We start from the raw sequence: 13,334 nt of genomic DNA on the forward strand, positions 1-13,334 counted from the left end.
TTTCTTCCCCTTGGCCATCCTGCTGTAGGGAGATACAGGACAGTGACTAAGGAGTCGAGAGGGGCTCCGGTCTGAAAGGTCACGTTACCCACCACAGTCCAGCCAGCTGAAACAGTGGAGTTTAGTTCCTAAATATCCACAACATCATCACCCATTATCCCATGACAACGCAAATTAACTAACACTTTGCAGGGTGCTTTACAGTTTGTAATCAGCGTACAGCAAAACACTGTTTAAGAATAATACTGTTCAGGAGATTTACTTCTCTCTTTGATTCCTTACCAGCACTAAGAGTCTGCTTCCTTAGATCCAGCACACTGAATCGCAGGGGAAAAAAGACAAAAGAGACTCCGGACACGTTCTGCAACTTGACCTCTTGATCTCTTTGTCCAGCCTAAGAATTACACTCTGTATCAAGATGTTAAAGAAAAAGATTTGTAAAAATAAACACAAGTCAGATTGTTGTTAGATAAGGAAAGAGCTGACACGCTGTGCAGCGGCTATCCGTCAGACAGACTCACTTGCCGGACAAGGGATTTGTTTTATTTTGTTCCTAGGCAACTGCTGCTAGCTCTCACTAGACTTTATTGCTGTGAGCAGCGACAGCAGGTCCCTATTGTTTTCCTGGTGTGCCGGCAGAAATTAAATCAAAACGCCACACACGAAGCTGTCGATGTTTGTCACTGACTGCATAATAGTGGAGGCTTTATGGTTTCCAGGTCTCTGAAAAAGAGCAGCGAGACTGATCTGCTGATCACATGAAATATTTTGCTTCATGGGAAAAAAAAGACTGATTTGAGCAGAATTGTGCAGTGGATTTTGTATTCTGGTTATTTATTAACTATCTTACCATTTGAAATCCTCATCGCGAAACATTAACTATTATACAGTTCCAGGATGTTACCTTCATGGTACTTTAACTTGGCTTATTCCAGTCACAATCTGACACACTGAACATTGCTTGTTCTGTCTGAAAACAAACACACACAATCATTTAGGGAAATTTCAATCTGGCTTTTGAATGCTTGTTTATGGAGATCAAAACATGCTAACGTAATGATTTAGAAACATATCAATCCTTTTTAAGAAGATACACATCTTTTTTTTGTCGTGCCAAAATGTGTTTTACATACCAAGGAAATACACATTAAAATGCATTTTAATGTATGATCAAAGCATAATAAAACAAACTCTGTGTTTGTAAATCATTTTCACCAAGCTTTGATATTATTGCAGTGACTTGGCTGTAATGACTCTCTCTCTCTCTCTCTCTCTCTCTCTCTCTCACACACACACACACACACACACAAACACACGCACCAGGAAGTTGTATCAGGTGTATGACGTCAAGATAAACAGATACAGGCAGGCACACCGACAAAGAACTCAATTAAATCAATGTGAATATTTGAGGAATAAGACCATTGTCACCACCAACTTTGAAGCAAATGTTGTACATCCAAAATACTGTCAATAGCCAATCAGAGACCTGTAAATGAGAGGCAGACTTACTTCTCAACTTGTATGATGTGGTTCAAAGATGTACAGCCGGCCTTGTTTCATAGGACCATTGATTGACACTAGTGTAAATACTCAAATAATGTACACCAGTCGGGTTCTCGTGTATGTAGCTTGTCAGAGGCCTTTCTTTTCAGCCTACTGCATTAAACTACGCCAGCCCACTTCGTTTTTGTTATAGAATAGCATCGCTAAAACTCTGCATGACTCTGAGGTTTCTTCTGAAAGTAAAAGCAAAGCTTGAATGTGGGAATCCTAACCCTTTTTTCACATAATCAGAGTTTTGTGTCTGAGACATTATTCAAACCTGGTTATTACAGTAAATGCAATTTTGCATGAACCAAACTAAAATCAGGTCACTTATGATACCACATAAAGAAGGGTATATCGTTTGCATGTAAACACACACGTGAATCATGGCAATAAATATAATCATCCCACAGAAAAGAGAAAAGTCTGCTTGGGTTAGGGTTTAGATTCCACTGTGTCGGTCAAAGCAAACGCAGCCGTGTAGACTGTGGAAAATCTACCCACAAAATGCCAAATGATCTGTAATGTTAAGTATTGAATCCCTTTAGACCAGACCTGCTCTTTTATTGGTGTGGATTTGTATTTATTTTTTTGTTTCATATATCAGTTTTCCTGAAACAGCAGACGAAAGTAGTATATGGTCCATAAGCCTGACTCATTTCCCTCAACAGTGTGAAATACAGGTCAGGAGACACAGGACACACTGGAGGAAATGGTGCTGACCTAATTGAGTAAGGCGCTGCACGCGACAGTTCAGATTACATCTGGTGATTAGAAATGTGCGCCCTGTGTGTTTGCGTGTGCGTGTACATCTAAGCATTTGTGAACAGGACAGAGAGAGAGAGAGAGAGAGAGCAAAGAAAAAAAGAAAGAAAAAGGAAGACAATTCCTTTAAACACTACTAAACACTACTCATACAGAGTTAGCTATTGTAGCTACACAGCAAATGATAGTTAGTGAGTGTTAGCAAGATGATCCCGGAAGTTGAAAATACATGGTTTGACCAGATGTCCAATTTGCTTCAAAGCCCAGCACTCTTGCAATCAAGAGTGGACAGCTGACATGGTGTCATACCTATTGTCTTATATCTACAGAGCTGCCAACTTTTCAAAAAACCTTGGAGTGAGATTTTGAGACACACGTTGGTGGCTCAAATATCAGGAAATTGGAATTAATTTGGCGTTGTCCCCATGTTGTACCCTGCATTCTGGTGGTTTGTGGGGCCCAAAGTCGTTGATAGGGGCGGCCTACTGGAGATGGACAACATTGGTTCCATTCTGTGAAGCAAAGACATAGCTGATGGTCCACCCCCAGGACATTTTGGTTTAAGTAGATGTTATTTGATGCATTCTAGTGGATTTTTGGGTGGTATGCTAAAGATGTAGACTGGTACCAGCCAAACTTAGCCCCGCCCACAACATTTGAGGTCTGGAAGTTCGGTCTGGCACTGCTCCGTTGGGGAGAAATTATCCAAAATTGAAAATTGTTCGGACCAATCAAATTGTCAGGGCGGGCTTTATACGATGATGCACAGATGACAGTAATGTAATCAACCACGTCACCAAAGAGTGCTTGGGAACCACATGTCATTAACATACCTTAGTCCAGGGGTGGGCAATTCATTGTCCCAAGGGGCCGCATGAGAAATTTGGACCGTTGTGGAGGGCCGAACCAATAGTCTGAACTTAATTCAATTAACTCAATATGAATGTTTTTACTTTATTAAAAAACTGTAAATTCTATTGTTTTGAGCTGCTCCTGGTAAGAATACATGTTACAATAAGGCTATGAAAATAAGTTTAAAAAAATGTAAACCGTACCTTAAATATGTATGTTAAAGACCAGCAATTTATTAACTTTAAACAAAAGCAATAAGTGCTTTTGATGTTTTCCAGTTCAGTTGTTCTTACTTGGTGAGAAAAGTCCAGTCTGTGTTGCTTGAACAAGAGCATGAAGTCTGGTTGAATGAGGTGGAGATGTGACAGCTGACAGGTATCAGTAAGAAAGGATCTGATCTGTTGAACTTCATCACTAGAATGTTTGTTCTCATGTAGGTAGATCCAAAGAGAACCAACATCTTCTGAGCATCTTTCCTCATGTGAGGAACGTTCTCTTCTTTGAGAGAAGAGTGAAGATCCTGACTTAAAGTGCTCTGCTATAGTGGATCAGACCGCAGGTCAGATCCGCGGCGGCTTTGCGTGATTAATTTTCAATCTGGAGGCGGAGACTGCAGCGCGAGGCTCCTTGGGAGGCGGGGGTCTCACGACAGAAACTGCAGAACAATACGCTTTCACTTCAGTCTCTGAACAAGTCGGCAACACTGCAACACCATCTATCGTCGGGGAGTTTGAAAAGGAACGAACGCGCCTCGGCCCAAAATCTGAATTTTTTTTTGCCGTGAGAAATTGGTTGTGTGGCGTGAGTGCGTGTGAAAACATGCAAAAGCGTGTGTCACACGGCGAAACCGTGAGAGTTGGTAGCTCTGGATTATCTATGAGGCAATATCCACACCGGAAACTTTCGTATATGTTTTTTCGCCACAGCCATTAAATTTGGTTGCTCTCTCAATCAATAGATTTTCGGGGACGTCAGTGTTAATTCTGTTAATATGTCACATAATAATAAGGATATTGATCTTCTAAATTGAAAGGCTAAACACCATCAAATATGGGCTTAAGCAGAATAGGTTGTTGGATAAAAATATGTAGTCAGATTGGGAAATGGTTACATCATTTTTGTACGATGACTTTTGGACTTTTGGACCGAAACTATTAAAGAGCCAACAATTATAAACCTTGTAATGGCCATATATCACATAATAATAAACACATAGGCTAGATATGATTCAGTCCAGTCATAAATTATGTAACCCAGCGCAATGAAGCTCAGCATTTACACTCATTAAAAATGCTTCATGGGAAATGCGACCACATTGTAACCCATCATGTGTGTAGAGTTGAGTTTGGGTTTATCGTAATACAAACAACTTGAACGCGTGACAGTACAAACCTTTTCATTTTCAGTGGAATGCTCGGAATGCAAATATTGGTGTCTGCCTTCATGTGAATGGTTTGAACACGAAAAATCGGTAGAAAATATTTTGCATATTCAATTAGTTATTTCGGTTTATGTCCCTGAAAACACTGTTGCATGAAGATTCTAGCACATTTTAATTTCATTGAATTGAATTATATGGAGGTTAAACCATAAACAGTATCATGATTATCACATATAACCTACCTCACATTATAAAGACAGAGTGTGAGCAGTATTGCATTGGTCTGTTAACAATTTACACACACGTGAGGTGCAGTTCATCTTGCAAGGAGCCTGTTGTTGGTTGGGCTAATGATGAAAATGAAATCTGACATGTAGCCACCAGGAATAGCAAAAAATTATAAAAAAAGACATAACAAAAAAAACTGACCCAGCACTGACGTCATATACAACATCATCTTTGCTCTTCATTTACTAACTTGCCAGCACGGATTTCCTGTCTTTCACTCACTAATTTCCTTCCTTCCTGTATTCTTTTACAGCGGCTTGAAAACATTTTGAAGAAGCACTTTCCTGCTGGTCAGCGCCATAGTTTTGCACACAAACATGTCAGTTAAGTGTCTTCTTGTTGCTAATTTATACAGCAATGTTAATAATCAATGTCCTAAAATGTCCTCAATTTCCAAAGGCTTTGGTAAAAACATGAAATAAGTTTATTATTTTCTTAGTGTTGTGGTGAAAAACTAAACATGGCATTCCTTGGTAATGGATGCCGTACAGTTTTGGCATAAAACGCCACACACAGCAAAAAAAAATGAAAAGCAACACATGGCCTACATGGTGGTGAATTGTCACTGACCACTTCTCAGTTTTTTGCCATGGTATCGTGCTCTCACTTCCTTTTAAAACTGCTTGGACAGGATAGTTTGTGATTAGCAGAGGAGGCTAAATTTGGAAAAAGACTGACAACATTGGGCAGCTCACATGTGAGCATATCAAACTACTGTCTATGAATTGTGTGAATTGCGAAAGAAGATCGTGGGGTCAGACACATGGCTCCGGAATTTGTCACACAAAAACTTTGTGATTCGTCCTCTCCAGCATGCTATACTGCAGACTTAGTCGTCTTCATGATCTATTGTTTAGTCCTTCTTTTTTTTTCCCCTTTTTTTTATTATTTGGAAATGTCGGTAGACACATAACATGGCAAACATGCATTTCAACTGACACTTCCATCTTTTTCTTGACATATACAAACATACAACATACCCACCCCACCCACCCCTCCCACTGGTACACCCACCTAGAGTATAGGAAAATAAATACATAAAAATAAATAAAAAGAGGTCACCTCATTTCGCCGACCCAGACGTCTGCACACATACACGCACCTAAACACACATATCTCTGGTACATCTGAACGTAAACACACCTGCTTCACTCTGCACATCAAACATCATCATATCACACAATCATATCCACAAACTGATTGGCAGCAGTTCTGGCCAGTAGGCAGAAACCAGAGCGCCCAAATTATCGCCTATCCAACAATCAGATTAAAACATGAATAAAAGAAAAAGGAAAAGAAAAAGAAAAAAAAGAAGAGAAAATAAGAAAGAAAAAGGGTTATGTCTATTGTGTGCCTAATGATTTAGGGACTATACCAAAAGATACTGCTAGGGGGCATCAGGCATAGTTTTGAGTTTACCCAAGTATGTCAGAACCGGGTCCCAGGTGGAAAAGAATTTGTTCCTTGACCCCCTCAGCGAGTATTTAATTTTTCTTTAGATGAATGAATTGCATCAGGTCATCAAACCACATAGATGTCTTGGGTGGGTTTTGTTGATTTCCATTGCAACAATATTCTTCTACGTGCAGGAAGTGTCATAAACGCCATGATGTTTTTATGTTTTTTTGTTATTGTGCAGTGTTGTCTGTCTGTGACACCAAATATAGCTGAAGTTGCGTTGGGTTGGAGATCAATAATAAGAGCCTTAGAAAGTGTTTTAAAGATCGTACACCAGTAAGATGTCAGAGCAGGGCATGACCAGAACATAGTTAAGTTGGCTGGGGTGTGATGGCATCTGCTACAACTAGCATCCGAGTTAGGGTATATTTTAGCTAATCTTGCTTTTGAAAAATGAGCTCGATGCAGAACTTTGAATTGGATTATGCCGAGTTTTGCACAAGACGAGCTGTCATTGTCATTGTTTAGTCCTTCTAATCCAAAACAAGATAAAGCTGCTTTTTTATGCAGAGATGAGTGATGGCTTGTTGGACGTGTTTAGGAAAGCTGGCACCGCGGGGGCAGAGACATTCAAGTGTTTATCTAAGCTTCGAATGGAAGTGGCTTTCCTCCCCTCTAACTATGTGACCGATGTGTTGTCTTTGTCTCTTTTCCCTTTTCCTAAATGTTTGTCCACGTTTCATTTAGGAAAGCTGAATGTGGACTTGACCGAATATTCACTGGGTATTTGAGAAAGTGTTTTGGGGGCGCGTGAGTCAATCAGTCATGTGGTCGAATATGACGAATGTAATGACTGAGCCATGCTTAGGTTTTGTCCCTTTGCATGGAGAAGTATCTTTGACTGTTTTAGAGCCTACATTATACGACATAAAGTGACCAGTCATTACTTATAACTGCTCCTAATCGATTTCCCAAACTCGCCAGAGGGGGAAGAAAGTGTGCATATAACAAAAAATGCATTTCTATAAACTTAAACTTAAGCGATCATTTGCATCTACTGTACGCTCACACAGCAGACACATTGAGATTATCAAGTACAATCTGTAAAATTGAAGAGGAATCTGAGACATGAAATAGAGCAGTTGATAAAATGTAGTGGTCAAATATAATACAATTTCAAATAAAATATAGTACTGAGGTAGGACTTGCATTTATGGACTCATTATATTTTTGCATATAGTGCCTTTCTTGTCTTCCGACTTCTCAAAGCCCTTTACACTACATTTCTACATTCACCCATTCACACACACATTCACACACTGATGGCAGAGGCTTCCAAGGTGCCAAACTGCTCATCAGGATCTAATCTAAATGCTCATTTACTAAAGCCTAGTTTATAGTTCTCCGTCAGGTCGACGGCGTACCTACGCCGTAGCTATGCCGTTGACGCAGACCCCTACGCCGTAGCCTGACGCGCACCTCCAAAAAATCCTAACTACGCGTCTCATTGACGCGGACCGTAAGCGCTGTGATTGGTCCGCTCAGAACGTAATTTCCGGCAGTTGCTTTTTCCCAGCCTCGACCGGTTTAGTGGTCGTACAGACCACCTGCGCAAACGTCCGCAAACGTCTTCTCTGTCGCCTGCGCTTCAACATTTGCAATATAAGCATTTGCTATTCAATATTGATGAGCTCCAACTTTAATGCAGCCGCTCCAACTTGGTCGCCATTGTTTACTGTGACCGGAATTCGGCTATAACCCCTGAAACTACACAGCCACACAGACACACCCCCCTGGCGGCATGGCGGTAATTGCAAGCAACGCGTTCCCTCGACGCAGAACTTCGAATGCTCAACGACGTGACGGAGAACCATACACTAGGCTTAATACAACAATGGTTCAGCCTCGGGAGCCATTTGGGTTTTAGTATCTTGCCCAAGGACACTTTGAAATGTGATTGAATATTTACATACAGTCCCAGTGAGGATCGTATAGGTATGGCAGTAGTATAAAAGAACATAACTAATTCCATCACCAGTAGTAACTCAGGCCTCAGGTCTGAGTTGACTATCTTACTTCTAACTCGTCAAATACAGCAGCTTGATCAGTTGCCCTACGCTTCAAGCAATGACTGTCTTTTCAAAATAAACGTCCTAACTCGGTCCTAACTTGATTAGGTTCAGGCAACAACACTACTTGTCTAGGTTTAGGAAAAGATCGTGGTTTGTGTTCAAATAAATTTGTTTGTTATGTGTTAAGTAGGTTGTTAAGTATGTGATGTGGTAATGTTACGTGACCTACATAACATAGTTCAGTCAGCAACGTTACGTAATTTAAGACGAGTCAACGTTGTCATATGGGACACAAACACCTGTCTCCTAGGGGAAAACCCTGTGCTTTAGGACCCATTCGTCCACCCCGACCTGCTCCGTAAACAACCTTTATTGCTCTTTACGCTCTGTAACCTGACTTCCTGCATTTCACCAGCCATAATTAAAGCCACATAGAGCGTCACAGTTTAAAAGGAGGATGGGCTTTGATGGTCCAGAATCTCAGCGAACAGATACCTTAAATCACTGCATACCAACAGTATGAAAACACAGGGAAACACAATCCTGACTTCATCTGCTTCATCATTTACAACTTTGCACACATTAACATGTATGATGTCATCATTTTGGGGAACCCAAAGGGCTGAGAGGCAGCCTGTCGGTGAGCCTGAGACAAGCTGTTTCTCATTAGATCTTCTCGGCCGGCAGTCCCACACAACAGCAGAGTGAATCCTACTGAGAGGTGATGTTCACCTTTACTATAGACTAATACATATTGTAATGCCACATCAGTCACTTTGTGTCTGTCAAACAAAGCCACGTGTGAGACAATTATGAAAGAGAGGTTGGAGAAGAGCAAACAACGTTGTCCACCACTACTTTTTATGAAAGAAATGAACAGTTTAGTATAAGGCAAAGGGCCTTATTCAGAGCTTGTTTGTATGCTCCTCATCATTGTTTGTGTTTTTTTCATCCCTGGTGTTCCTCTTCAAAATTGATGACTGGACTAACAGTGTGTATTTCTAAACACACTGGATTTGTTCGCAGACTCATGGGCACCGCACCAGTGGGTCTGGTGGAAGACTGTTTTGTGTGGACATGACCTTGGAGTAGCGGCGTATACTTACGGAGGTTGCAAGAGAGGAAGAGGTCACTCCTTTTACTGACTGTCCAACACTGGGCATTGGATCCAAGGTATGCAGAACATAACGTTCCAAGCTTTAATCTAATCCCTACTTCCTGTGATTTCCACTCGTCAAAGTCTTTCATTGGGCTCCCTTTGCCTCGGGTCCCGTGTAGCTATGCATTACTAGAACCACACCGGATATGTTGGGCTGTAGACTGTGTGTTTACTATGCGTTGTTTTTCTATGGACTGAGATGATGGCATGCAACGAGCACAGACTCATGAAAGCTTTAACAATAGGTTTTGTTCAACTGTTTTACTGGTGACATCAGCTGTTTCTTTTTAAGGGAGCGTCTGCAACGCCTGCTGTGCTCTGATCAGACAGGAAACGAGCATCAGTGTGTCCTACCCTTCCAAGCCTTTACACAAATATGGAGTTTCCTCTACTGGTTTTGCCCGTTTTAATCCCTCCTCTCCTCCTTGTACTTTCTTTCCTTTCTTTTCCAACAGTCCTGCTTGAACATTTAGACTTATTTACCTTACTGATCATATGTATTTTGTTCTTGAACAACTTCCTTCCAAACTAAGTCTTCTACTGACCTGTCCTTTTGTCAACGCCATGTGTTTTCTTTGCGGGTGGGACATTTTCATAAGACCTCTGGAGTCCCTTTTGTCCCACGCACACAGTGAGTTTCCTCTCTCTTTTCCTTTCGAAAAATAATTTGGAGGTTGCAAGTAAACTAAACCCAACATTTAAATCTCCCCCTCTCATTACAGCGCCTCCACCACCACAAGAGGAGCTGACACCCATCCAGGCGGCTAACGGCTGCACCCCTCTAATGTCTCCTCATTATGTCAACGTGGAGGTGAAAAATAAAAAATAAGAGGAGCATCTGAGTTTTGATCACGTATTGTTTTAACTGAATTCATATTAACAGCATGTGGAAGCTTTAAGATCATACTTGTTTTTAACCTTACTGTAGAGTTTAGGAGTTTAGGGCCAAAAGTGCCAATACGCTTTAATTCCAATCCATTAGATCCGTCCAAATATCTTCTATGGAGGTAATGGGCCATAGTGCAAGCAATGTAACTTTAAAAAACAACCATAGTATATGAGACTGAGAGAAGAGCCCGGCTGCTGCTTTTTCAGTGGGCTGGAAATTAAGAGAAAAAAAACCTGATTCAATCAAATAAAAAATGTAAAAAGCCAGATAGCATGTGTCTGACAGAGAATATCAACATTTAACATTTATTTTTGTCATGCTGAATCATTTCCACATACGAAAACGCTTGTGTAACCGACAGGTTTGATACACATCACGCACAATGCTGCCAATTCCATTAATTGGCGCGTTACTAAAGGTAATACATTCTTCAGGGAAGCTCTGAATTTCCTCTTCTGTGCCTGGTGTCCCTGCTTGTTCACTGGTCGAGGTACCGTACGTTGCGCAAGTTCCAAACCGAAATGAACAGAAAACACTTTTGATCAGGCGTAAATCTTTTCCGGCTGTATGATATCTGCGCGTGACGTGAGCCAACCTGATAAGCCCATAAGCTAAGTTCTACAGCTCATATGACCTTGATATGAATACCAGACCCTATTGTGCTTGATCTCTAATGAATCCGCAACTCCTTGCCTTTAAAAAAAAAACGTATTTTCTGCATAAATATGATCAAAAAGTACTAAAGCCTCTAGATCTGCAATAATAATCACAATAAACACAAGCATTTACATGTTAGAAAGCACGTTTAGTCAAAAAAACATGTTTTTCGGTTCAGAAATTTAAAAATTACCTACTTTGACCTGAATCTTGCTCCCACCATAACATACTTAACATATTTCCGCATGTGTCATCTGACGCGCTTTCAGACGAGTCTGAGGGACCAATGAGATCGCAGGACCTTGCAACCCCCCACCCAAAAAAGAAAAAACTCCGGTCCTGCTTCACTGTGCGGATACGCCAATACTGGTCAGACAATGCTCTAGTGTTACTTTTAGAATCCCACAACCCGTACGGTTACAGGGAAGTTACTTTGACTGAAATATGCCGTTGTTAGGGGTACATATGAGTGTTTTAGTGAAACGTTATAACCGCTTAGTCATGTTGAGGAGCTTACGGAATTATTAAAATGTAACAATCTTTTTTCTTTTCATGTAAAACCACATGTATCTTCTCACAAGGGATACAGTACTTTAGCAATTTAAATGAATTAGATCGGAACTGTGGATGAGGAGATAGCTCCGTTTTAATTTTTAAAAAACACAATTCTTATTTCCGGGAGAGAAAAAATGAGACTGTCGGGCTTATAAGTTAAAATGGCCCCCTCTTTCAGCCAATCAAATGCTAGCATGCTTGGTCGTATTGAAGACGCAGACTCTGTGAGGGCACATCGGAGTGATCTAATACATGCACACCTTCACCCTTGGGCCGAAGAGTATTGCCATCCAAAGATCAAAACGCCTCTCTGGCTGCAAACTGCTCACGTCCACATTATACATGTATTTTATTACACACTGTACAGATGAAATACACAAAACAAAACAAGAGCAGAAATGCTGGAATGTTGATGAATGTAGAGGTCAATGGTGGGCAAGGAGAGGGAAAGGAGAGAGAGGGAGAGGCACAATTCACACACATGGTTCTAGTTAGTGGACTCCCATTACGGACAATGTGGTTTGGAAGAAACTTTACATTTCACAGTCAAAGGGCATTTTTAAGACACTTCTGCCTGCCACTGAATGGTCATTTTCAACCATTTCATATGTGAATAATACACATGGTGCAACTGAATTACATATATCAGAGACCAACAATGGAGAATTGGAATGGAAACAAATGGAGGTCAATCGTGGTTTGAATTGAAATGTAACATATAGGCAGGGGAACAGCAACCACTAGCTTGCTGTAAAAATAGGTTACACATTTGCGGTTCTCTACTGTATTTATTGGGAGTTTTCAAGTGTTACCTGGCTGGCAGCCATATTGGAAGTCAGCGCAACTTCCGATTGACATGGACAACTGCTGTCTTTTTGTGACCGGAGACTCTTTTATCACACAAATCCAATAAATGCCAGCTAGCTAGCTAACCATAGTAGTTTACTACACAACTTCAAATACCACATGTACGTACCTAAATGTTTTACAGAAAAGTAAATATTTTTATTCATGAACTAAATACTCTCTAACTGCCAGATAATTAGCCAGGTTAGTTGGTTAATCTTTTGGTTGTTTGAGGTTTGACAAAAAAGTGGCAAAACGTCAACTTCATTAGGCATGCAGCGGAAAGTGAGTCTTGTATTTGTCAAGGGCTCCATCTTTATGGATAACTCCACATTAGATAGTGGAAGTCTTGGGCGAAGGGAGGGATCCAGTGCCTTTGTGTCTGGGTTTCAAGTTCACCGTTTAAAAAAAGACAACCTCTCCTTTGCTTTTCCATGCCTGCATCCAGAAGGATCGTTAAATGGAGAAAAAAAGAGAGGCTTATGCAATTTTACGCTCATATTCATGGAAAGTGAGAACGCAAGGAGACCTTATGAAGGTATGCACAGCCGATGTGGCTTCTAACAACAACATCACCGTCAGATTTCCAGTACAGCCAGACTGCAGGCATTAATGTGAAATTGTCCAGACACCGGTCTTAAGTATGTCCCTGTCTGTAAATCAGGTGTCACAATTGTTTGCAGCCTTTTGGATTTAAAGTATGTGCCTTTGTGCAGGGCCTACAAGGAACAAGAACTCCACCTTTGCATCTATATGTTTGTGTGTCGCTAACAAACTGTTAAGTTGATGTTGGCACCAGATGAAAAGGCTTGCATGGTCTCAGTACTTCCTGTGGGGAGGGGCTAATTGCCACTTTAATATCAACTCTGTGGAGTTGAGGTCATTATAAACTGCAGAAACACACTGAACTTGAGATGCAGATAA

Source organism: Taurulus bubalis (genome assembly GCF_910589615.1).
Source record: "Taurulus bubalis genome assembly, chromosome: 2".
Lineage (NCBI taxonomy): Eukaryota > Metazoa > Chordata > Actinopteri > Perciformes > Cottidae > Taurulus > Taurulus bubalis.